General features: G+C 42.2%; 1 pseudogene; it reads left to right on the top strand.

The window, feature by feature from the left end:
• LOC141291443 (uncharacterized) overlaps window positions 1-22,981 on the top strand; it is a 55,727-nt pseudogene that overhangs the window by 22,609 nt on the left and 10,137 nt on the right.

Here is a 22,981-nt window from a genome sequence, read left to right as displayed (position 1 = left end):
ATGTTGTGTATTCTGCATCAGTTAACTCAGTGACGGTGAAGCAGGTGCTGTTCAGTGGAATATGTCTGTATAGCCACGCTGCATGTGTCCTGGGGAAACTATTTTTTCTTTGACTATACAGCAAAAGTAAAAAATAAAATAAATAAATACATTTAACCATTAGCTGATATTATTAATCAGTTCAAATTCTTGTCGGTTTACAGTTAAAGGGTCAGTATGAGCATCCCTAAATACAAACTTTACAGTTTAAAAATGTGTTACTTAAATGTGTTATAAATGTTAAAAGTCATTTTAATTAAATTACATTGGACAATGTAATTTTCAGACGGTCCCTTACGCATCAAGCACTGCGATAGCGCGTCAAGGCTTTCTCCGGTTTACATTTGCTGCTACACCTGTGGTTTTAAAATCTTTTTTTCCTGATGTCTATATAAAGTGGTTGCATATTGTTAAACTAATTGTGGTGGTGATATCTTTGAACAGTGGCAATGTCCGGCGAATAACGAACTTAAAACTTTACCACGCAATCTTACAGATAATCTGTGTCGGTTAACAAGCAATCACAGTTTATGAGTTCTGACGTAGACAGTAAATTATTGCATGGTCAAATTAATGAACCATATTCCTATAGTGCTCTGTCTGTAGGCTAATCCAGCCACCCGTCTCCTCCCTCGACGGTAATGGTACAGACCATCACAAGTTGCGTTTTTTTTTTTTTTTTTTTTTTTTTTCTGAAATCTGAAGTCTTTTTTTTTTTTTTTTAAGAACAAAAACAGGTACTACTGCACCCCTACTGCAAACCGTTACACAGACCAAATTAATGGCGGTTAAACTTGATTTATTTTCAACATATTCACATATCCTGTGTATTTGTTTTTTGGCTGTGGGTTAATGTATTTTTAACATTATCTATTATGAAGAGGCTTGCTTGTTTGTAACACTCAATTTGATAATGAAAGCATTGAATTGATAACTGGTTTATTTATTCATTCATTTATTTTATTTTTTTACAGCAATTCACCTACAGTTTACCATTTGAATGCTGGAATATTCTCATTAGCCTAAAAGTGAAGAAGACAGTTTGTGAGAGAAAATTGAAAACATGAATGATCCAGAGTCCTGCAGAGTAAAACAGGAAGATACTGAACAACAAATAGGTTGGTGTTTGTTCTTAATTCTTAAATAAGCTTAAAAAAGGTTAAAAATGTTTCAAAATCCATTTTTGATCAAGTACATATAACCAATCAGTGTTTTAAAACTGTATCCTTACCTTTGCCTGATTCACAACAGTAAGCTTGCACACTGCAAACATAAAATTGTGTTCTAGTATTAAAATCTTGAATCAGGATGCATTTACTTGACAAATTGTGCAAATTGAAAATGTGGCTAATGGAAATGCATCAATTGGGCAAAACTCCCATTTCCAAAGTGTACGCTTGCACAAGGTGATTTTTCAGGCATTTCAAAAAAAGGAATATTTTGCAAAACTGCAATGGGAAGTTGTTGTTTTTTTTTCACGTTGAAAAGTCACATGCTCTAGTCATGTGATCCTCCTTCAATGTACTAAAACATCCAAGAAACACCTGGCTGCTCTCAAGCATAAGGGGCTTTACCTGTCATTACTGCTTAGACCATTTACACTGCACACGTCTGCGGCTCTGTCACAGCTACCAGAGCTGATCGCAGACACTCTAGCCAATGCTTGTGTTTACTAGGGGTGCAACAGTTCAACTTACTCACGGTTCAGTTTGTATCACGGTTTTAGAGTCATGGTTTCGGTTAGGGGTGGGCGGTACACCGGTGTCATAGTCAGCACCGGTGTGACATTGCGCCACGACATGAATTTTCTAAAACCGTCAATACCGTAATAAATCAATTATGTTCCTCGAACGGCTGCATTTACATCAGTAATAGCTAATTCTAAATAATAAGGCATTCAATTTTCTTCAAACGTTCAGTTGTGGTCTGAATACCTGTCCTTATACTATATATCTTGTTGTAAATAAAGTAAAACATATTCGTATCAGCTTTGTAGGTGGGAGGTAAAAGGGGAGTGGCCATTAAAGGACTGGTGAAACACCGTGAAGAAAATTCGGGCCTGTAGCCTATACCAGGGGCGGAGTGGCAATCGGGACGACCGGGACTTTTCCCGGCGGCCGGCCGAAGGATTTACACAGCGGATCACAAATTGAGCGGCGCGAGGAGAACGCGACCGGCCTGTTTACTTTTACTTTTGATTTTGCGATAGCGCACACTCTGTGTAAAGGGAGCAGCACATCTTTTAACGTTAATAGATATTTGTCAGTGAGTACAAGATTGCAGCAAATCCTCCAGTCTATGTTTGTCATCTCTCTTTACTTTCGACCCGTGATCATTTAAATCTAAAGGTCATTGTACACTGAGTCCGATTTTCGTATGTTTTTTTATTTATTTTTTTAGTTTTCTCATATTCGCCATCTTTATCAAAATGCTTATTATGGATGCGAACATGCATGAAAAACAAACACGATCCGATTTTTTTTTTTTTTTTTTTATGACGGACGAAAGTTTCAGAAGCAGTGTGTAAACTCAATTAACATAACCTGTATTTTTTTTTTTAACGTGCAAAAATCTCGGACGAAAATTTCGTACTCATGTGTGCAATGCCATTAACTCCAGCAGCTCGTGTTGGATGCAGGGTTGCCAAGTCCGCGTTTTTCCCCACAGAATTGGTCTACTTTTAAACTGTTGCCATGGGTTGATTTCCCCCAGTTATTTAAAGGTTTTAAATATTGCAGAAATTAAATTTCAATAAAAAATAATTTTTGTTTTGTTGTACACTGTTAAGTAAGATCTTTAGGTTTTTTGCTAAATAAATATGTTAAGAATGCACACTCTCCCATGTCTCTTTTTGATAAGGATACCTACCATTTACTTATTATATTATAAAAATATTAACTTTATTCACATACTAAAGGGACAGGACAGGCTGCTACTCCCAAAATGTACCAAAAAAAGTAATACCGTGATATTATACCGTCACCGTTCAAAAGATGAAAAATACCGTGATATTAATTTAAGGTCATATCGCCCACCCCTAGTTTCGGTACGGTTCAGTATGTGGTATGATTAGGGAAAACAAAAAATGTAAAAGTAAAGAAATAAGAATAATCTATCTAACTACAAACAACTGCACAAATAAATAGAATAGAGTAAAGATACAAATAAAATAAACAGATTTTTTTTTTTTTTTTTTTCTTCAGGTAGGTCTAACATTAGTTTTTAGGTACAGAAACTGAATAAAATGATCAAATGTAAAAAAGCATTGCAGTATAAATTGTTTATTAAAGTTACAAAAGCTATTTAATCAAGAGCAGTGAGTGATTTCCTTGTTGTTGCTGTTTGGTAAATGTTAAGAAATTGCTGTCATTAAGTGAATGTACTGATCCAGTGCACTGATACTTAACGCTTAGCCAGCTAAGTCTGCTAGGATACTTGCCAAGACAGGAATTTTGACAAATATTTAGCGTGAATTTGTCCATTCAAACAATAAAAGAGCTTAATATTTGTGCGCGTTCTGAGTCGCGAGTTTGCACGCTTCGGATGAGCGCACACACAGATCTTCTCACTTCTCACTGCATGCGCAGGTTTGCGTCTTATGGCTTTTAAATGTTGAAACTGGCAAAGCTTAAATGAGTTTAGTTTAAATCCAGATTAGGGCTGCAACAACGAATCGATAAAATCGATTACTAAAAGAGTTGGCAACGAATTTCATAATCGATTCGTTGTGTCGCGCGACGCAGAGACATTTGGTTAATTATATATAAAAAAAAAATGGAGCGCAGAGCGGAGTGGACCCATTCGGTCTCTCTCCCGCACTGATGCCAGCAGAGTTCGGCGCCTCATAAGCTGTTTCCATCCAAAACTGCGAATTTAACTTATGCGCAAAACTGGAACATTTGAGCATAAAGCACCGTTTCTACATATAATATATATATATATATATATATATATATATATATATATATATTAAATAGCTTGCACCTCAAGGTGAGCAGTAGGGATGCGACTGTGAGGAAATTTCCCCACCGGTTAAATTTTTTTCGGAGCAAAAATCAAGCACCTCGATCGGCCACGATGTTCGGCGGAGATTATCTGGTAATGTAAGGCGTTCGAAGATCGAATCTTGCACCTCCCGGTCTGCTAGCACACAGATCGGTGCTGCCCCGATTTATATCAAACATGTTTGATATGTAAGCCTACTTAGGCTGCCTACTTTCACAGCAGCCAATGCGCGATCGCAAAACAGCTGCTGTACGGGTCGTTGGATAGTGGAGATGGAGAAAACTACTTCTATAGTTTTTGTAACACTGTCTGTCTGTATAATGTGTCGAAAACATACCACAACCGTAAGGAGAAAGAGGAGCTCTGCTGAGGTGAAATCGTCTCAGTTTTGAATAGGGCTGTGACGGTGGCACGTTGTTGTTTTTTTTTTATATATATACACTTCAGTCAGCGAACAAGCAGCCTAAAACCCTAAATTAAATCAAAGAAATAATATATTTAATTAAGAAAGTAGCCTAAGAATATTAAATAGGCTATTAAACAAACATTCCTTGCAACAATGTCCGACAGTTAGTTCATCATTTCCAGTCCGACTGTCTTTTTTTCTCTTTCTCTTCCTCATTACACAGCTGCTGTTTTTAATAGCAAAGTGATTACATTTATTTTCGTTTCTTTAGTTTATAAAGTTAATTTAGAGATATATTTGGAACACTTTTTGTTTGTTAAATTAAAGTTTTCGTTTTTTAAAGTCATGACCTAGCAAACAGCGGCATACAGATCAATAGCCTGTTCAAGTCATCGCGATTTAAATTAAAATCCATTGATATAAAAAATAAACTTAACACATATCACAATATTAGTTTAATCATTCAATCAATATAAATCCAAAGTTTGTGCGGAGAGAAGCGCGCTTTGCAGGACATGGAGACGCCAGTGCAATGTGGAATTTCTTTTTTTGCACATAAAGGTAAGAGTAAAATACCACCCGGAACTGTAAAGGGTCTACCTTAGTTTCCATCCATAAAGATGCATTAGGCATTAATGAGCAGATGACAGGATCGTCAGCTTCATCTTTGCAACACTGAATCAGAAAATACTAGTTTATTAATAAGTAATTCAAATATTTTCTTAAATTTTGCCCTGACACATTCATGGTAATTACTTTTGCTGGGGCTTTGAGGCCAGTTTTGCGTGCATTTGAATGCGGAACTCTTCCAGCTGGTCGCTGCTGATGGCAGGACACTAAACACCGCCATGGCAGAATGAATGTAGCAGAAAGTTAGTCAAGTTATCCCGTTCCAGCGTGCAAAGTCACATGACTTTTTTAATGCGCACTGAGGAATTTAATTTGAGAGGCTTCTTGATGGGAAATGCATCATGTACACCACAGCAAGCCGCTGTCTTGACGGATAGTATTTTTATAGTTTATTTAGTTAGTTTATTTATTTAAAAAAAAGTCTATAAATTTGGCAGATGTAAAGCATACAAATGTATGTTTTTTGTGTTAGTCCATTTTTATTTTATTTTATTATTATTATTATAACAGTTCAAGGAGCAACTTGTTCGTGCACTTTCTAAAGATTTTAGTTCTGTTTTTGAATAAAGGGTTGTAAATTAATCCCTTTCTTGTTTTTTTGTTTTTTAAATCCGATTCATCGATTAATCGAAAAAATAATCGACAGATTAATCGATTATTAAAATAATCGTTAGTTGCAGCCCTACTAATTACAAACATTTTAAAATTTTGGAAATATTTTGAAAAAACGCATCAGAATATTTCTACTATTATGTCAGAATTCAAAGGTGGTGTGGTGTGTATGTTTGGGCATAAAAACATCTACAAAGTTACAAATCCCAAAGTCCACTCCGAAGGGAAATATTTAGTTTTTAAATAATCAATTTTCAAGAACTACAACGAACGGCTCATTTGGACTACAGCGTTTGTTTTCCAGATGCTATGATGTCACAATGTAAATCCCACCTACGGAATTCGAATTGTGGAAGAGGTGCAGGATTCGCCTAACTTTAGCAAAGTAGCATGACTAAAGTGTCCACAAACTGCTGCGATAGCCTTGCTGGAGCCGCGGCGTTGACATGCGGTATAGAGGGTCAAAACACAAGCAGAGGCTAATGTAAACATAAACACTGACTAGTGACGATCATCGGTGTCTGTGTCGGAGCCGCACCATAGACACGTTGTAACAGTCACGGTCTGTCACGGGTTTTGTCAGTACTGTTTTAGTTGTGTTCATACTAGCCACTAGAGGGACACGTGTAGCTCACTCTGGACTAGATAAAACAGGAAGTAGTAGAGTAAGAGATAGGTTCTGTTTGAAGCTGCCTCATGTTGCCTTTAGCCCCTGCTCTTTTTTGAGAAACCCTTTGTTTCCTGCTCAAACGTAAGTTATTGATTATGTTACCCCTTACTTTGTTTTTTCTTAATTGAGTTTAATTAGTTATTCTGTGTTTTCTCTTGTAGAGGATTGTTTATGTTGTAGTTCTTGCTCAAATACTGTGACTAGCATTGATGGACCATTATACTGCTGAAGCCAATTCTTTGGCATATATTGGAGCGGGTCCTTGGTGCAGACTGGACATTCAAGTTTAGGACATCAGCTTGCCATCTGCTTATCTACAGATAGGACTGGTTACTTTTGCTTCAGGAACTGTTTATGATCTCAACCTGTTTTGGACTCTGTGGACCGTATTAATTCTTCTCACACATGTACTCATACGCACGGTAGATTTATGGAATTGTATATATTTGTATGTGACTTGCACTGTCTGAAGAGTTGTGTCTGACCAAAGTATTGATTGAAAACATGCAGAAAGAAACGTCTCTAGGTTACGTATGTAACCATGGTTCCCTGAGAAGGGAACGAGACACCGCGTCCCCTAGGGGTCGCTATTGGGAAACGCTGCAGCGTGACTCGTGTCTGAAGAATGCATATAGAAAAACTCCATGAAATGGCCGGCGACAGCGTATGGTGGCGTGCACGTCGCTGCTGGTGCGTCACTACCGGGCGACACAGTATAAAGAGTCGCCGAAGTAAACATACACCCGCTTCACTGTCTGAAGCTTCTCGTCCGAGGCATGGTAAGAAGCGTAGGGGACGCGGTGTCTCGTTCCCTTCTCAGGGAACCATGGTTACAAACGTAACCTAGAGACGTTCCCTTCCGAGGGAACTCTCACAGCGTCCCCTAGGGGTCGCTATTGGGGAACAGTATACCCACGTCTCCATGCTGAGGGGAGTGCATAGTAGCGAGCACTAAGTGTAAATTCTGTGAGGAATTATCCCTATAAGACGAGGTGACAGCTGTCAGAACGTAACCTCCCCGGCCAAAGCCTGAACTTTTACTCACTTACCTGAATGGGTCAAAGGACCCAGAGCACAGCTCAGGTTGGAATCGGAGATTCCTTCGGAGGAACGGCTAAGTTAATACTTAGACTTAACTAGAACAGGAACTGCCAGTACTACTGAGTCTAGTTCCCTCAGTGAACTGACTCAGAAATAGCGACTAACAGGCCTATCCCAAGACAGAGACCGTTCTAGCAGGGGTTATCCTCAGATAACGCACCCTGGATAACAGATGGTCAGGAGATATCTGAGGTGATATCGATTGAAGTTGGGCCCAGGGAGACCGGGGTTTTAAACCAACTCAAAGAATGGGAACGAGGACCGCGTAACCCATACCGTATAGGATTTTAGAAAGAACCCAGAAACTTGGTGGGAACTTACCACTTATGTGGATTTTAGGAAGTGCACAAAGATTCCGTGCGCACTTACCACTATTGTGGATTTCAGAAAGTGCCCAGGGTTTAGCGTGGGACACTTACCCTAGTAAAATGGGATTTGGAGACTGTGTTTTCCCCCATTTTGGGGGTTTCATATTAAAGCTCCATATTTGTCATAGGATGACAAGAATTAAAATAGGGGAGGAACCCTCCCTGCTTAGAGAGGGGAGCAATGCTACACCCCAATCAGGACAGACAGTCCGCAAACTGTTAGTCGACTGATGAAATCATGGAGCTACTGACCATCATGATAGTGGATGCAGACAGCGGACAGACCCCTAACCCCCGACTTGCAGGGAGGAACATCCGTCCTTAAAAAGGGCAATGCTCTGAAGGGACCCTTTAGTGTAAAGGGGAGCATACTAGACCCAGTACACATGGATGCTTACTAGGAGAAGGTGGTGCTCAGGAATTACCCTTCCTCGGAAGGGGAGCATACTCATCCCACTAGGAGCCGTGCTCTAAAATGGGACCCTTGCGAAGGGGAGCGAACGTGCTCAAATCAGGACCTTGAGAAAGATAGAGGTTATTTCTTCCTTAGCCAAGGGAGAAAAATTCACCATGCGGCAGTGGCGCTGCTTTGAGGGAACCCTAAAGGGTGAGCTGCCAGCAGCCTGAAGAGGCTTTAATCGTAGGAGCCTTCGCTTCTAGCATGTTAAGGGTAGGTTTCAAAACCCTGAGAAACAGGGAGAAATGCCAACACCCGCCAGAAGGTGGTGCTCTAGTAGGACCCTTTCCGCAGAAAAGGGAGCAGCCAAGGTCATTTCAAGGTCCTGAAAAAGGGGGGAACTCCTAGTTAGTCATAAAGCCTGAAGGGGAGGTGACACTTGACCCGGAAGTCAGGCGCAGACAGGCTCCTAACCCTGATTAACAGAGAGGAAAACCCGCCTGCCAGGAGGCAGCGCTCGGATTTCACCCTTCCTCAGAAGGGGAGCTTACTCCTCCTGCCAGGAGCAGCACTCGAGAGGAACCCTTTCTCAAAAGGGGAGCAATCATACCTGACTCAGGAAGCCTGATGACAGATTCTACCCAAACAAAGGGGAATTTGTCCACACGACAGTGGTGCTACTGACGAACCTTGAATTAAGGTGAGCTGCTGTCGTTGAAGAGCTCTGAGAGGACCCTTTCCACGGAAAGGGGAGCTACTAAAGTTACTTCAAGTTCCTGAGAAGGGAGCTCCTGGATAGTCATGGTGACAGACTCCTAACCCTGAAGGCCAGGGAGGAACGCCCGTCCTGACGAGGGGTCGCTCATTGGGGACCCTTTCCTCGGAAAGGGGAAAGCCCAGCTCGTGCATGAGGCCTGAAGAGTGAGAATCAGCCTGGACAAGAAGGACAGGCCCCTAACCCAGATGAACCGGGAGGAGAACCTGGCTCTGTCAGCGAGAAACAGTACTCTAAATAAACCCCTTCCGCAGAAAGGGGAATACTACCTCGGTTGAATCGACCCTGCCCTCGGGCTAACAGGGGGATCGACAGACCCCAGTCTAGGTGGACTTATGTTCCTGTCTCAACGGGACATAAATCCCCCGGAGCAGGAACTTATGAGGATAGACTCCTAACCCTGAAGGCCAGGGAGGAACGCCCATCCCGCCGAGGGGGCGCTCGTTAGGGACCCTTCCCTTGGGAATGGGAGAGCCCAGCTCGAGTGTCAGCCTGAAGAGTGAGAATCAGCCTGGACAAGAGGGACAGGCTCCTAACCCAGATGAACCGGGGAGAAAACCTGGCTTGTCAGCGAGAAGCGGTACTCTGAATAAACCCTTTCCGCGGAAAGGGGAGTACTACTTTAGTTACTGGAGAACTGAGAAATTGCTCCTTGGAGACAAAACTCAGGAGGTGCTGGAAAGAACCTTCGGCTGATAAGATCACTTCACAGGATCTAAAGTCCACAGAGAGAGTCTGGAAGAGGGATTCTCAGAAAAAGGCCTGCAAAGGACAAATGTTAAACATGCCAAGGGCAATCCTAAGAAAGAAACTTAGGGAGCTTACCTTGAAGAGGACATAAGTCCTATGTCTAACATATGCTGAGAGGGTGGTTTACCGCACGACCTGTAGCGTGGATAGGACGAACACTGCCGTAACCATAACCCGTAGGATCAGAGGGGGAGCATCCGCCGTGAACTCGTCGTGTTTTTGTCTGAGAAGCAAAAACACAACACACAGGCCTGAGACAGTATTAAGTTCTTTTTCTTTATTAAAAGAAAAATATGGATCGTACTCACCCATGAGTGACCTGCATTTAACTCAAACTTAAACAAAACCTGTTTAAGGAGTTAAAATCCAGACCATCGGTAATGGAGGTTGTTATGGGACATTAGAACCGCTGCGTGCAGGGAGCTCATGTTGTAGGGCTCGGACCTGGGCCTTCATGGAGTGAAGGACTCAAAGGCAGTGATCTACCTAGCCCAAGTCACATAAATCCAGAAAGGCCAATGAGCCTGGGAAAAACTAACAGATCAGTGAAAGACCTCCGGTTAGTCCTCCTGAAAACAGCCCAAACCAGCAGAGTGGGCTGTCTATTTAAACCCTAGCAGGGGAGACGGCACCATCTAGGCAAGAGCTTAAAAGAACTGCTTTTCTGTTTTCAAACAAAAAGTAATCAGTAAGCCCACACACAGATATCCGCAGATATCTGTATGTGTAGGAAGGACTACCAGAGGTAAAAACTGACTGAAAGCCTCCAGCCCTAAAGTAGGAAGAGTTAACATACAGCTAGCCTCAGACAGCTGTAGTTAATAAGACTGTTCTGCCATGATCTGCATAATTATGGTCGAACTAGTCTAGGAAAATCTCTCCCCTTTATATGTACACATATACGCATATATAACATGCATATGTATATACATATACATGCACACACATATTTTATGGCAGTAAATTAACTCCACAATCGCGACGCGCAGCACATATTCGGCTCCCGCGGGAGCTAAACAAACTCCGCCCAGACGCCAAATTCCCTCGGGAATAAAACGAGCAAGGAGCCGCTGGCGACGCCGCGAATGCGTCTGTTAATGCCGCGAGAGGCAAACACACTCATGCAAAATGAGGAACAGAGAAACTCACCTCCCTCCTTCGCGTACTGCGTTTTCGCGATAAGCCCATTAGTCCCTCGGGAGCTGAACGAGCTGTAATTTACCACACCCACGTAGCAGAGAGTCGTAGCAAGTGGGTATGAGAGCGTGCCTCTCGTTACAAACAAGCAATGAATGCACCGATCGCATTCTACTCTCTCAAGAGCTAATCTTGCTTGCATTCTCCCCTCACAGCTCGGGCAGTGTGAAAGTGCGGGTATCAGATTACCACACACGTCACCAGCAGGCCTCAGGTGAGAGAATATGCACTCCTAGACAAAGAGAAAGCTGAAGACAGCGAAGAGGGTGTATGTTTACTTCGGCGACTCTTTATACTGTGACGCACCAGCAGCGACGTGCGCGCCGCGGTGACGTCATACGCTGTCGCCGGCCATTTCATGGAGTTTTTCTATATGCATTCTTCAGACACGAGTCACGCTGCAGCGTTTCCCAATAGCGACCCCTAGGGGACGCGGTGAGAGTTCCCTCGGAAGGGAACATCGTTGTTTTTGGATGTTTTTATTTGTCGATTTAACTTTCACGTAAGATCAGTTTGATATTTGCAAAGTAGATGATTTCCCCCCTTTTAAATTCTCGTAGCTTGACCAGTGCAAAGTAACTGGAAACGTTACAACGTGCAGTGTGTGGTGAGAGATTTATTGATCATACAGTGTAGATAGCTTCACTAGCCTTATGCTGAAGCCGGTTTCAGGCATGTAAATAATAAATAAATGTGCACAATAATGACAATATCATGTATCTGTGATCTCGTAGGCTGACGATAGGACCATTTACACCTAGGATGCATGGAGGCTGAGTAAATAATACCCTGAGTAAATGGCTTTCAGACGAATGCAATCATTATATAAAGAATAATCCAGCACTCCCAAGTTTAAGAACTCAATGGCACAGACAAGTGTTTCTCTCCATCAGTCCAAACCAAGTCGATCCATAATAAAAAAGTCACTCACATGGCTCTGGAGGGGTCAGTATAAGCTTCCTTTACCAATCCGATGTGTTTTTGTAAGGAAAATATCCATATTTAAAATGTAAGAATCACTTTAATCTAGTTTACTCCGCTGTACAAAAGACTAGCTGCTTTGTGAATGGGCGTGGCAGGACTGAAGCACCATATAAGCTGTTCATCAATCCCAACGCAGTGGGACTGCTAACCAATCACAACACATTTGGTTTTTCGGAAGGCAGACCTTCACCAAACCCCGGAACTAATCAAGCCATTTATCGAAATTATGTAAAAAAATAATGCATTTTTCGAACCACCAAGCATGAGAGCATGTTCTAGTGCATTCCCGAAACTAAATCAAGACCTCGTAAAAGAGCATATTAGGCCCCCTTTCATTTATTTGAGTAATGTTTTAGAGATTTGTTTAAAATCAAACTTTTGAAACATTTTAAACCTATTACTTTTTACTTTAATTTCAGACCTGATAGAAGAGAACAGCCAGATTGAAGAATTAATTGAAGTGGGAAAGAAACATCAGGTCAAAACTGAAGAGAGATCGTGGAGTTCCTCACAGAAAATTTTCATAATAGAAGAAAACCTTTTTGAACGCATGAAAAATCACACTGCAGAGAATCCATACCCATGTGATCGATGTAAGAAGAGATTCCCACAAAAACAAAACCTTGATGAACATAAGAAAACCCACACTATGGCAAGGCCGCACGAATGTGATCAATGTGGGAAGACTTTCACATTTAAAACAAACCTTAACAAACACATGAGGACCCACACTGGAGAAAAGCCATATACATGTGATCAATGTGGGAAGAGTTTCGCATATAAAGAAAACCTTAAAGATCACATGAAAATCCACACTGGGGAGAAGCCGCACACATGTGATCAGTGCGGGAAGAGTTTTGCACATAAAGGAAACCTTAATGTGCACAAGAAAATCCACACTGGAGAGAAACCATATGCGTGTGATCAATGTGAAAAGAGTTTCGTAGCAAAAGTGTCTTTTGATGAGCACATGAAAATCCACACTGGAGAGAAGCCACATACATGTGATCAATGCGGGAAGACATTCACTCAAAAAACAAACCTCAACCAACACCTGAAAGTCCACACTGGAGAGAAGCCGCACACATGTGATCAATGCGGGAAGACATTTACTCAAAAAACAAACCTCAACCAACACCTGAAAGTCCACGCTGGAGAGAGGCTGTTCGCGTGTGATCAGTGCGGGAAGACATTCACATTTAAAGCGAACCTTAAAAAACACATGAAAGTCCACACTGGAGAGAAGCCGTATGTGTGCGATCAGTGCGGGAACAGTTTTAAACGTAAAGCGACCCTTACCAAACATATGACAATTCACACAGGAGAGAAACCACACACATGTGCTCAATGTGGGAAGAGTTTTACACAAAAAGGAGGCCTTAAAGAACACATGAGAATCCACACCGGAGAAAAGCCATACACATGTGATAAGTGCGGGAAGAGTTTCAGAAAATCAAGTGTTTTTAAAGTACATCTGCTCTCTCATTCTAGAGAAAGGCTATATAGCTGTGACCAATGCGATAAGAAGTTTTTCAGGCCAGATTTCCTGAAGGATCACCTGACAATTCATACAGAGGTGAAGCTTTACGTATGTTCTTTGTGTGGAAAGAGTTTTAGACAGATGGGTACTTTAAAATCTCACCAGAAAAGATGTGAAGGTTCATGTTTGCTCTGAATGTGGTAAGGCTTTTTTTTTTTTTCAAACTGTGACGAACATGCTCAGAACATCTGAACATATACGAGAGGATCCACGCTGGAGAGAAGCCGTATCACTGCCATTCATGTGGGAAGGGTTTCACTCATTGTTCTGCTTTAACCAGTCATAAAAAAAATGCATGTCTGAAATTATAATTACAGAGTAGTAGTTTGAGTTCTGATCTGTAAGACTGCTTAAAACAATTATATCAATTAATCGTAGATTACTAGAACAATTAGTGAACTGATTGTTGATTATTTCAGATCAATGTTTTGTATTAATCATGTTATTGGTCTAATCATATTATTATTATTATTATTATTATTATTGTTCTTCATAACAGTTTTCCCCAGACACAACACACATCAGTACTGCAAGCACATTCACAGTTCTGTCAATGGACATTTTTCTTTTTCTGTTTATTTTTATTACTATTGTTATTTATAGTGTGTTGTTATTTCTTCCTAATATTAGTGTTTTATTACCTTAGTTTTATGTGTGTACGCTGTTTCTGCACTATACTTTCTGTACTGGAAGCTCCTGACAGACAAATTGTGAAAGTGTAAACACCTGATTCTGATTCATACGTCTTTCTATGTTTTTAAACTTATATCACGTACTGTGTGTTGCAGAACTAATTAAGGATTTGTTGGTTTGGGTTTAATATTAGATTGAGTCGTGTTGTACCACTTAATTTTAAACACTCTAACATGCGATTAAAATCTCCGGCTATGATTAGTTTTCTCCACCATGATGTAATGTAATATTAATATTCCTTATCCTAAACTCTGTCTCTGACAGAAGTTGCTTTTGTATAAACTTGTGAAAAGTCAGACAGTCTTTATAAACTGCTTTGTAGAGAGACAATTGATCAAACATCTGATCAAGCAAGTAATTAAAACAATGAGACAGTGCATATGCATTTACTATGGGCTGCCAAGACCCTCACAATTCATGTTAATTTTTATTTTTATTTGTAATAAACACCTCTGAGACCTGATGACACACACCCATTGTTTCCATCTTCGTTCAGTCAGCCGCATATTGTAGCTGTAGGTGCACTGTTATTTAAAGGTTGTATCAGCGATTTCTAGCCTAAAACATAAAGTGTCAATTTCAGCTGACCTTTCTTCACGATCCGCTCGCTGCCTGCCCCATAAATTGTCTGTGAAAAAACCGCGTCTCTCTGGTCAGCCTAGGGTCCGAGATATGCCAAAAAAACAATCGGCACTACCAACCTTTCCACACATAAACAAACAGTGTTCCAACCAATCAGCGTCAGGGGTTTGGTGTTGTGGACTTTCCTACTGGTGCTGGGATGTGAGGGAGGCGGAGCGAAAGTCCACAACACCAAACCCCTGACGCTGATTGGTTGGAACACTGTTTGTTTATGTGTGGAATGGTTGGTAGTGCCGATTGTTTTTTTGGCATATCTCGGACCCTAGGCTGACCAGAGAGATGCGGTTTTTTCACAGACAATTTATGGGGCAGGCAGCGAGCGGATCGTGAAGAAAGGTCAGCTGAATTTGACACTTTATGTTTCAGGCTAGAAATCGCTGATACAACCTTTAAACCTCCATAACTGTAAATTAATCCCTAATTGAGATTTAAATGTAAGTTTGGAGATATGCAAGCAATATTTATTTATTTGTTTTTAGTAGACATTTATTTATTTCACAAAAAGGGACAATGTACATTCATCAACATTCATGAATGTGAATGTACCCAAATTAGCCCGAAGGCTAGTTTTCATTGGTGTTCCCTTTGCCAGATGTTGGTAGGCAAAAAAGAAAAGAAAAAAAAGAGAAAGAAAATAAAAACACAGCTCTCTAAAATAGTTAAACAACAATTTATACAAAATGACAATAAAAATGAAAGGCATTAGTAATAAAGTAAATATAAAAAGCAGCTTATCAGGATAATTAAACATCATGATGCTTAAATGAGTTCAATGATGTACATTCTCTAACTGATTGTGGTGTTGATTTATAATGTAGTTGAGGCGCAGAATCTTTTATTCTTTAAAACCACCAAGAAATGCTGCTTGGAAATGCTTAAAAGCGTCTGTCACCTCTCTACTGCAATCTTGGCCCATTCCTCAGCCTCTCTACTGCAATCTTGGCCCATTCCTCGCCTCAAAAAGGTTTCAGATCACTGATAATCTTAGGTTTTAACTTTGCCACAGCTCAACCAAATATTTTCAGTGAGAATTAAATCTGGAGCCTGAACAGGCCACTCAAGAACATTCTATGACTGAACCCTGAACCAAGAATAAGTAGATTTGGATGTATACTTTGGGATACTTTCCTGCAGCACCTGCTTCTAATGTTATCACTCAATTGAATGGGCGTTATCAGTGGTTATCAGCTGATAGATATGGGTCAGTAGGGGCCTGCTGCGCCTACTGGTAGGCTCAGAAGGCTGTTATCATCCATCCACATGGTTAATCAGCTATACTAATAGAGAAGACTCCAGATCCAGTCCCAGAGGAATCCAGCTCACCGGTAATCGGAAATCTATTGGATGACGCGGGAACGTCGCGGCCGCGCAGTTTTTCCCGTTGACATTTTCAGGTAAGATCATTGAAATGAGCATGTAAACTGTAATTAATTAGTCAATAAGCCACAACAATACAGAAAATGTGTTTTAAGGTGGCGTGACACGAGTGTTGACATGAAATAACCATGTTGCAATTGCGTTTGTAAACGTTATATATTACGTTATAAGCCTGTCGTTACTTTATATGATATATGTGAGCATTAGCGTTGCTAATTAGCATGTTTTTTTACGTGTCTGAAGCTAATGGGGAAATTTAGTTTACTAGTTAAATGCAAAATTAGCCTGTAAATGACTTATTTTAGTGTATTGCATATATTGTGTCACTGAAGCTATATCATACTCATATTGAGTGAAACATTCAAACCGAAGACCTATTTTATGGCTCTTTGGTATGTTTGGGATCTTCACTATAATTTAAAATAAAGCTTGACTGCATTTGTTCCCACATGAGGAAGCTTACAATTACATTTCATGCAAAAGACGAACACTGGCAATCTATTAGAAGTAAATAGACTGAGGTGTCTCTGTGTGTCACATATATTGCTGTCCTCAACATTGAACTTGAAAAATAAAACCCAAAGTCACAGGTCTGCCTGCCTGTGAAACATTAATATCTCCTTACCTAACTTGTTTTCTCCATTTACCATTTCCAGCAGGTTGCAAGGAGTTCTGTGGTAAGTTTGTTTTATTACTTCCATGCTTTATGTCTATGTTGAACAATCTAAAATTGGTTTTGGGCTGTTTAGAGAGAGGGCCCATTCACAAATCTGTCTGTGCAAGTTTCTCTCTGTTTATGTCTTAGGTTAAAGGACTTTTGCTAATCTAGAAGCATTAGACAAGTGTGTCTGAGAACGATGGTATGATCTGCAACACTGTCTTTTTTTATTACTGATTTATTACTGACTAGCTTTTTCTTTCTTTGTTTTTATTCAACAAGAGAGAACGCACATTAATGCAAAGCAAAGGGAGACCTTGATTTCTTTTTTTCAGGAGGGAATGAAGCATGTCGGCTCACCCTTAATAGCAAGAGTTGCATCAGCTACATGTTTGGACACCAGTGTCATAGAAGTAAGGTTTACTTTAGTGCCACACTAACAATCAACATGTCAAATAAATATAGCATTCTGCTGAACTGCTTGTATATATTAAGTGTTTTGTTAACATTCAGTTTAATTGGTCTAATACAGGGGTGCTCAATCCTGTTCCTGGAGATCTAGCATCCTACAAAGTTCAGCTCCATCCCTGATCAAACACACCTGAACCAGCTAATTTATCTCTTGATAATCACAGACAGCTGTGTTGGAGCAGGACTGGAACTAAAGTCTGCAGGTAGGTAGATCTCCAGGAACAGGATTAAGCACCCCTGCTCTAATACTTTTGTTATTTTTTTCTTTTTCAGAACTGGATCGTTAATTACAAAAGGTCTGTAATTACAAAAGCTTCCTCTGAGCCCCCGCCATCAAAGGCCAAAGTTCATATCAGAGAGCATCACCTTATAATCTTTTTTGTAGAGATGTATTGAGAAACAAAGGTGAGAGACAATATTTAACGGATGCTTTCAATTGTTATACTAAATGGTTTGTTGGTGTACATAGCAGCCCTGTTTACATCAGGGCTTTACAAGGGTTGTGAAACAGATTTTCAAGGTAGTATTTGGCAAGTACTTCACTCACGCAAGTTGCATTCATCAGTGTAAGACTGCTGTGTGTCTTAAAAAGAATCATCAGGTCATCTACTTTACATGTTATCTTGTTTTAACAGAGTTGTTATAGAGAAATGGCTCACTATTCTCACGTGGCGGGGCTGTCAGAGCACGCTTGCAAGGAGATGCCTCGGGTGGAACAGATGCTTGCGAGCTATCTGTCCCCCGACGCGGCATCTTCTTTGAAGGCTCCAACCCTTCCCTCTAAACCTCTGAGAACAACTTCTGCTCTCGTTGGGAAGGGTTATGCGGCAGCAGGTCAGGCCGGTGCGTGTCTGCACACCATGGCGATGTTACAGGCGTACCAAGCCGACCTGCTGAAACAGCTGGATGAGGGCGATGGAGTTCAGCCTGAAGATCTAGCCGAGCTCCGGAAGACCGCTGATCTGTCCATTGGGCGGTCTATGGCAACCCTGGTGGCCGTGGAGAGACACTTATGGTTGACCCTGTCTAGTATAAAAGAGAAAGACAGGGTCTTCCTTCTGGACGCCCCGCTTGTGCCCTCTGGTCTTTTCGGCGACGCCGTGAGTGCCGTCGTCGACAGGCACCAGGAGGTGCAACGACAAGCGGTTTCTTCCTCACCATCCTCCAGCTCAGGGGGCCGTTGGGCCTCACACAGGGAGGCACAAAAGCAGAGCGTCGCCTCCCGTCTTCCCCCTCAGAGCGGGAGTTCCAGCGGTGCTCTAAGCTGAGTTCCTCAAAGCCCCAAACCGACCTGAGGGAGGTTCTGAGGGCCAAGAAGAGCTCGGCCAAAAAAAACCTGATGGTTGTGGCCCAGGGCTAATGAGGACAGTCCCCTCTGGGGAAGGGCGGTTCACACCTCGTTATACGGTGCCCGTCTCTCCTCAGTGTCCTCAGGGGGCCGCTCTGCCAACCCTGCCACCTCGGGTGTTTCAGGGCACAGTGGTCCCCAGCAAGCATATCTCTCAGCCACCACCCGATCTCGTAGCAGTGCTAGGAGGCTCGCGACCTCATCAGAGGTCTTTCAACCAGCTAGTTTGGGACCCCCAGCTAGCCGTTCCTTTAAATCCAGAGGTCAGTCTCGAGAGGCTGATTTCCTTAGTAGATTTTTTGGCAGCAGTTTGGCTTACCTCCACCCCCCTTCAACGGGGTCTTTCCCACTGTGGTGGGTCCCGAGCAGGCTCTGGTCATTGAACAGGAAGTAAATACTCTCCTGGGGAAGGAGGCCATCGAGGTGGTCCCTCCTCACGAGCGAGAGTCCGGGTTCTACAGCCGGTACTTCATTGTTCCAAAACAGGATGGAGGGCTGAGGCCTATTCTATTCCGCACTTTCACAAAGTGTGTGGATGCAGTTCTGGCTTCTCTGCGACTCCAGAGCATCCGCATACTCAACTATATCGACGACTGGCTAATTTTGGCCCAATCAGAATGGATGGCAGTTCAACATCGAGATGTTGTTCTGTCACACATGAAAGTGCTTGGGTTAAGACTAAACGCCAAGAAAAGTGTGCTTTCTCCATTACAGAGAACCACTTTTCTCGGCGTGGGGTGGGATTCAACCACGATGCGGGCACATCTGTCTCCCGCTCGTGTCAGTTCAATTTGCACCCAAGTCGCGAGGGTAAAAGAGGGCCGGTCACTTACTGTGAAGCAGTTTCAAAAACTGCTGGGTCTGATGGCAGCTGCGTCCAACATGATTCCTTTTGGCCTGCTGCACATGAGACCCTTACAGTGGTGGCTCAAAGCCAAGGGGTTTTCCCCGAGGGGAAACCAATTTCGCATGATCAAGGTCACGCGGCGATGCTTTCGTGCCTTGGACATGTGGAGAAAACCTTGGTTCTTGACTCAGGGCCCAGTGCTAGGAGCTCCTTGTCGCCGCGTCACGCTTGCGACGGACGCATCCCTCACTGGTTGGGGAGCGGTCATGAGTGGCCGTTCAGCCCGAGGTCTGTGGAGGGACCATCATCTCACGTGGCACATCAATTGCCTGGAGATGATGGCCGTGTTTCAGGCTCTGAAGCACTTTCTCCCGGACCTAAGAGGTCACCATGTGTTGGTGCACACCGACAACACAGCGGTGGTCTCTTACATCAACCACCAAGGAGGTCTGCGCTCGCGCCCCTTGTACAAGTTGGTGCACTAGATCCTTGTGTGGGCCCAAGGGAAACTCCTCTCACTGAGAGCAGGACACATTCAATGGGCACTTCAATTTGGGAGCAGACATCCTGTCGAGGCAGGGGCTGAGGCCCGGGGAATGGATGCTTCACCCCGAGGTGGTGAAGCAGATCTGGAGCATTTTTGGCCAGGCTCAGGTGGACCTCTTCGCGACTCAAGAGAATGCGCAATGTCCCCTCTGGTTCTCTCTTCATCATCCAGCTCCCCTGGGACTGGATGCTATTGTATAGACCTGGCCGAGGCTACGTCTGTACACTTTTCCCCCGATCGTTCTGCTCCCGGGAGTTCTGGCGAGAGTGCGCCAGGACGGGGTCCAGCTTCTTCTAGTAGCCCCGTGCTGGCCAGGTCGAGTCTGGTTCTCGGATCTGATATCCCTCCTAGACGGCTCTCCCTGGGAGATTCCCGTCAGGCCAGACCTACTCTCACAGTCAGGGGGAGAGATTCTCCACCCTTGCCCGGAGCGGTTGAAGCTATGGGTGTGGCCCATGAGGGGGCACAGCTCGTAGCTTAGGGTCTCTCAACTGAGGTTGTAGAGACCATCCTCCAATCCAGAGCTCCCTCTACAAGGAAACTGTATGCCTCGAAGTGGAAACTTTCCACTTCTTGGTGCGGAGACTGCCACTTAGATCCAGTTAACTGCCCAGTTGGTACAGTGCTGGAGTATCTACAGGCCCGTCTTTCCGCTGGGTTAACCCACTCCACCCTGAAGGGGTATGTGGCGGCCATAGCTGCTTACCACACCCCTCTTGGTGGCACTTCAGTGGGCAGAGACCCTCTTGTCAAACGTTTCCTCTGCGGTGCGTCCCCTTACCCAGACCGGCAGGGGCTACTCTCAGTATGGCTGCGCGGGCTTTCTCGTCCCCAAAGCGTTCGACGCAGCTCGAGTTACCTGAAGGGAACGGGACGCTGCGTCTCTTAGCCATACTTCGGCATCCCTGCAGCGCTTGCCAGTGTTGGGCAGTAGCGTCGCTGCAAGTCGTCGCTGTTTTCTAAATCAAATAGCTTTTCAGTAGCTAAGTTATTATTTTGATCAAGTAGCGCTGTAGCGTCAACAAAAGCTACAAGCTATATATTTTCTTTACTTCAAGCTCAAATCGGAAATATAACTGCTACGGATCACTGGTCCTGGGTCAGTAAGCGACGTCACTGCCACTAAACCTTGTGACGCCATTGGCTCATTAAACTGTCAGTCAAACCATATTATTCCTCCCGAGTCCCGCCTCTCTCGTGAATGAAGTGCCGCGCGTAGTTTGAAGCATCTCAGCGTGTTTGCAGACTTGAGGTAAATAAAGAAGTGTTGATTGAAAAGTACATGTTTTCTGTATTTATAACACAGCACTGTATTTATAAAGGCTAATGTTTTTTTTGCATTCGAGGAGATGAGAAGAGTTTCTTAGTCTAGCACTTGCTGTCGAGATAACCAAATTGCTTATGTGAAGCACTGAATCTTTATATTTTAGCTAAATGTCAGAAAAAAACTGAGCGCCCACATAGCAACAGAAAACTGTATAATCTGCAATGCAAAACGTAGTATTATAACTAGTGATGGGCGCCTTGATTTTAGTCTTTGAGGCAGGCTGGTGCTCTGGGAAGATCTCAAACCTCAGAAGTACGAGATGGGCAGAGGGTGGGTGTCAAATTCATGGCGAAAGGCAAAATATTTCGGTTCGTTCTTAGCAAAAACAAACAAACAAAACACGACCAGGTTCCATAGCAAAATAATAATGAAATAATAATAATAATAATAATAATAATAGAGGGTCTGATTCAGACGACTGTCTAATGTTATTTAAAAAATATCAGCCCAAGAATCAATTATTAAACATCAAAATATTTTACTAGACAGAATTTTCGTATTTTTATTCATTTGCCCACTAGAACATGTGTAATAATTTGTTTCTGGAAGCATCTTTGCGATCACGAATGCAATTCCATTCATTAACATAGTGGTTTTGACCTTGGTTCTTATCAATCATTATATATATATAACTTGGACATTTTAAGATATGGCAGCAAAAATGCCCGTGACAGTTCAGCAATAAGACACGAGCAAGATGTTTTAGTTTCGTTTCTGTGTTCGAATCTGAATTCGCGTTAGTTTTGGGCGAATCACTGATTCACTAAGCCATTCATAAAAACGAGTCATTTGATTCACCCCTGAATGATTCAGCCGTTTTGAAAGAATCGTTTGAACAACTCAGTGATTCAATCATGAACACTGCTGCCATCTGCTGGCGGTTTTAAGTTTCCCGTCATGTTCCATTCTTTTCCAACATATTTCTATATTCAGAGTTTTGTATTTAAAACATTTATCTTATATCATTATTTATGCAATTATAAGTACAGTCTAAATGCATAAATACCACATCTAAATGTCACTCTATGAAGCTTCTGTGCAGTGCTCAGATGACTTTTGTTGACATGATTTCATGGATAACAAAAGCCAGTCATTTATTCACATTAGTGAAGTATTCAGAGAAAAATCTTGCCTGTTTTCATTTACATCTTTTTATTTATGAATTTTTTTATTCATTTTGTAGATTTGAATTTTAAATTAACAGAATACTGCATGGTATCGTGATACTTCAGCTGGTATAGTATCGTAAGTCATTTTTATGGTATCGTGACAACCCTACTAGCCGCTGTGACCTGTCGGTTTAATTTTTCCTCTCTTACAATTTATGTTAATGTGTTTTACCTTCTGCAAACGAAAATAGCCACTTGATTTGGTTATATATTCTGTCAGTTTACAAATTTACAATAGAATTTAGCTTTGCTTCCCAGATAGTAACAGGGTCTGGGCCAAATCGGACTTACATTCCACACTTGTCTTTTATTCACAGTCTTGACTGCAAATATTTGTGATTTATTTTTATTTTTGTATTTGTTATGTACTATAGATTCTGACAATTAAAAAAATACAGGCTCCTGTATTCATGAAATCAATCACTATC

The sequence above is a fragment of the Garra rufa genome, chromosome 18, assembly GCF_049309525.1.
Source record: "Garra rufa chromosome 18, GarRuf1.0, whole genome shotgun sequence".
In the NCBI taxonomy this organism is placed as follows: domain Eukaryota; kingdom Metazoa; phylum Chordata; class Actinopteri; order Cypriniformes; family Cyprinidae; genus Garra; species Garra rufa.
The sequence above is the reverse complement of the archived record's forward strand: the minus strand, read 5'-3'. Positions and strand labels throughout refer to the sequence as shown.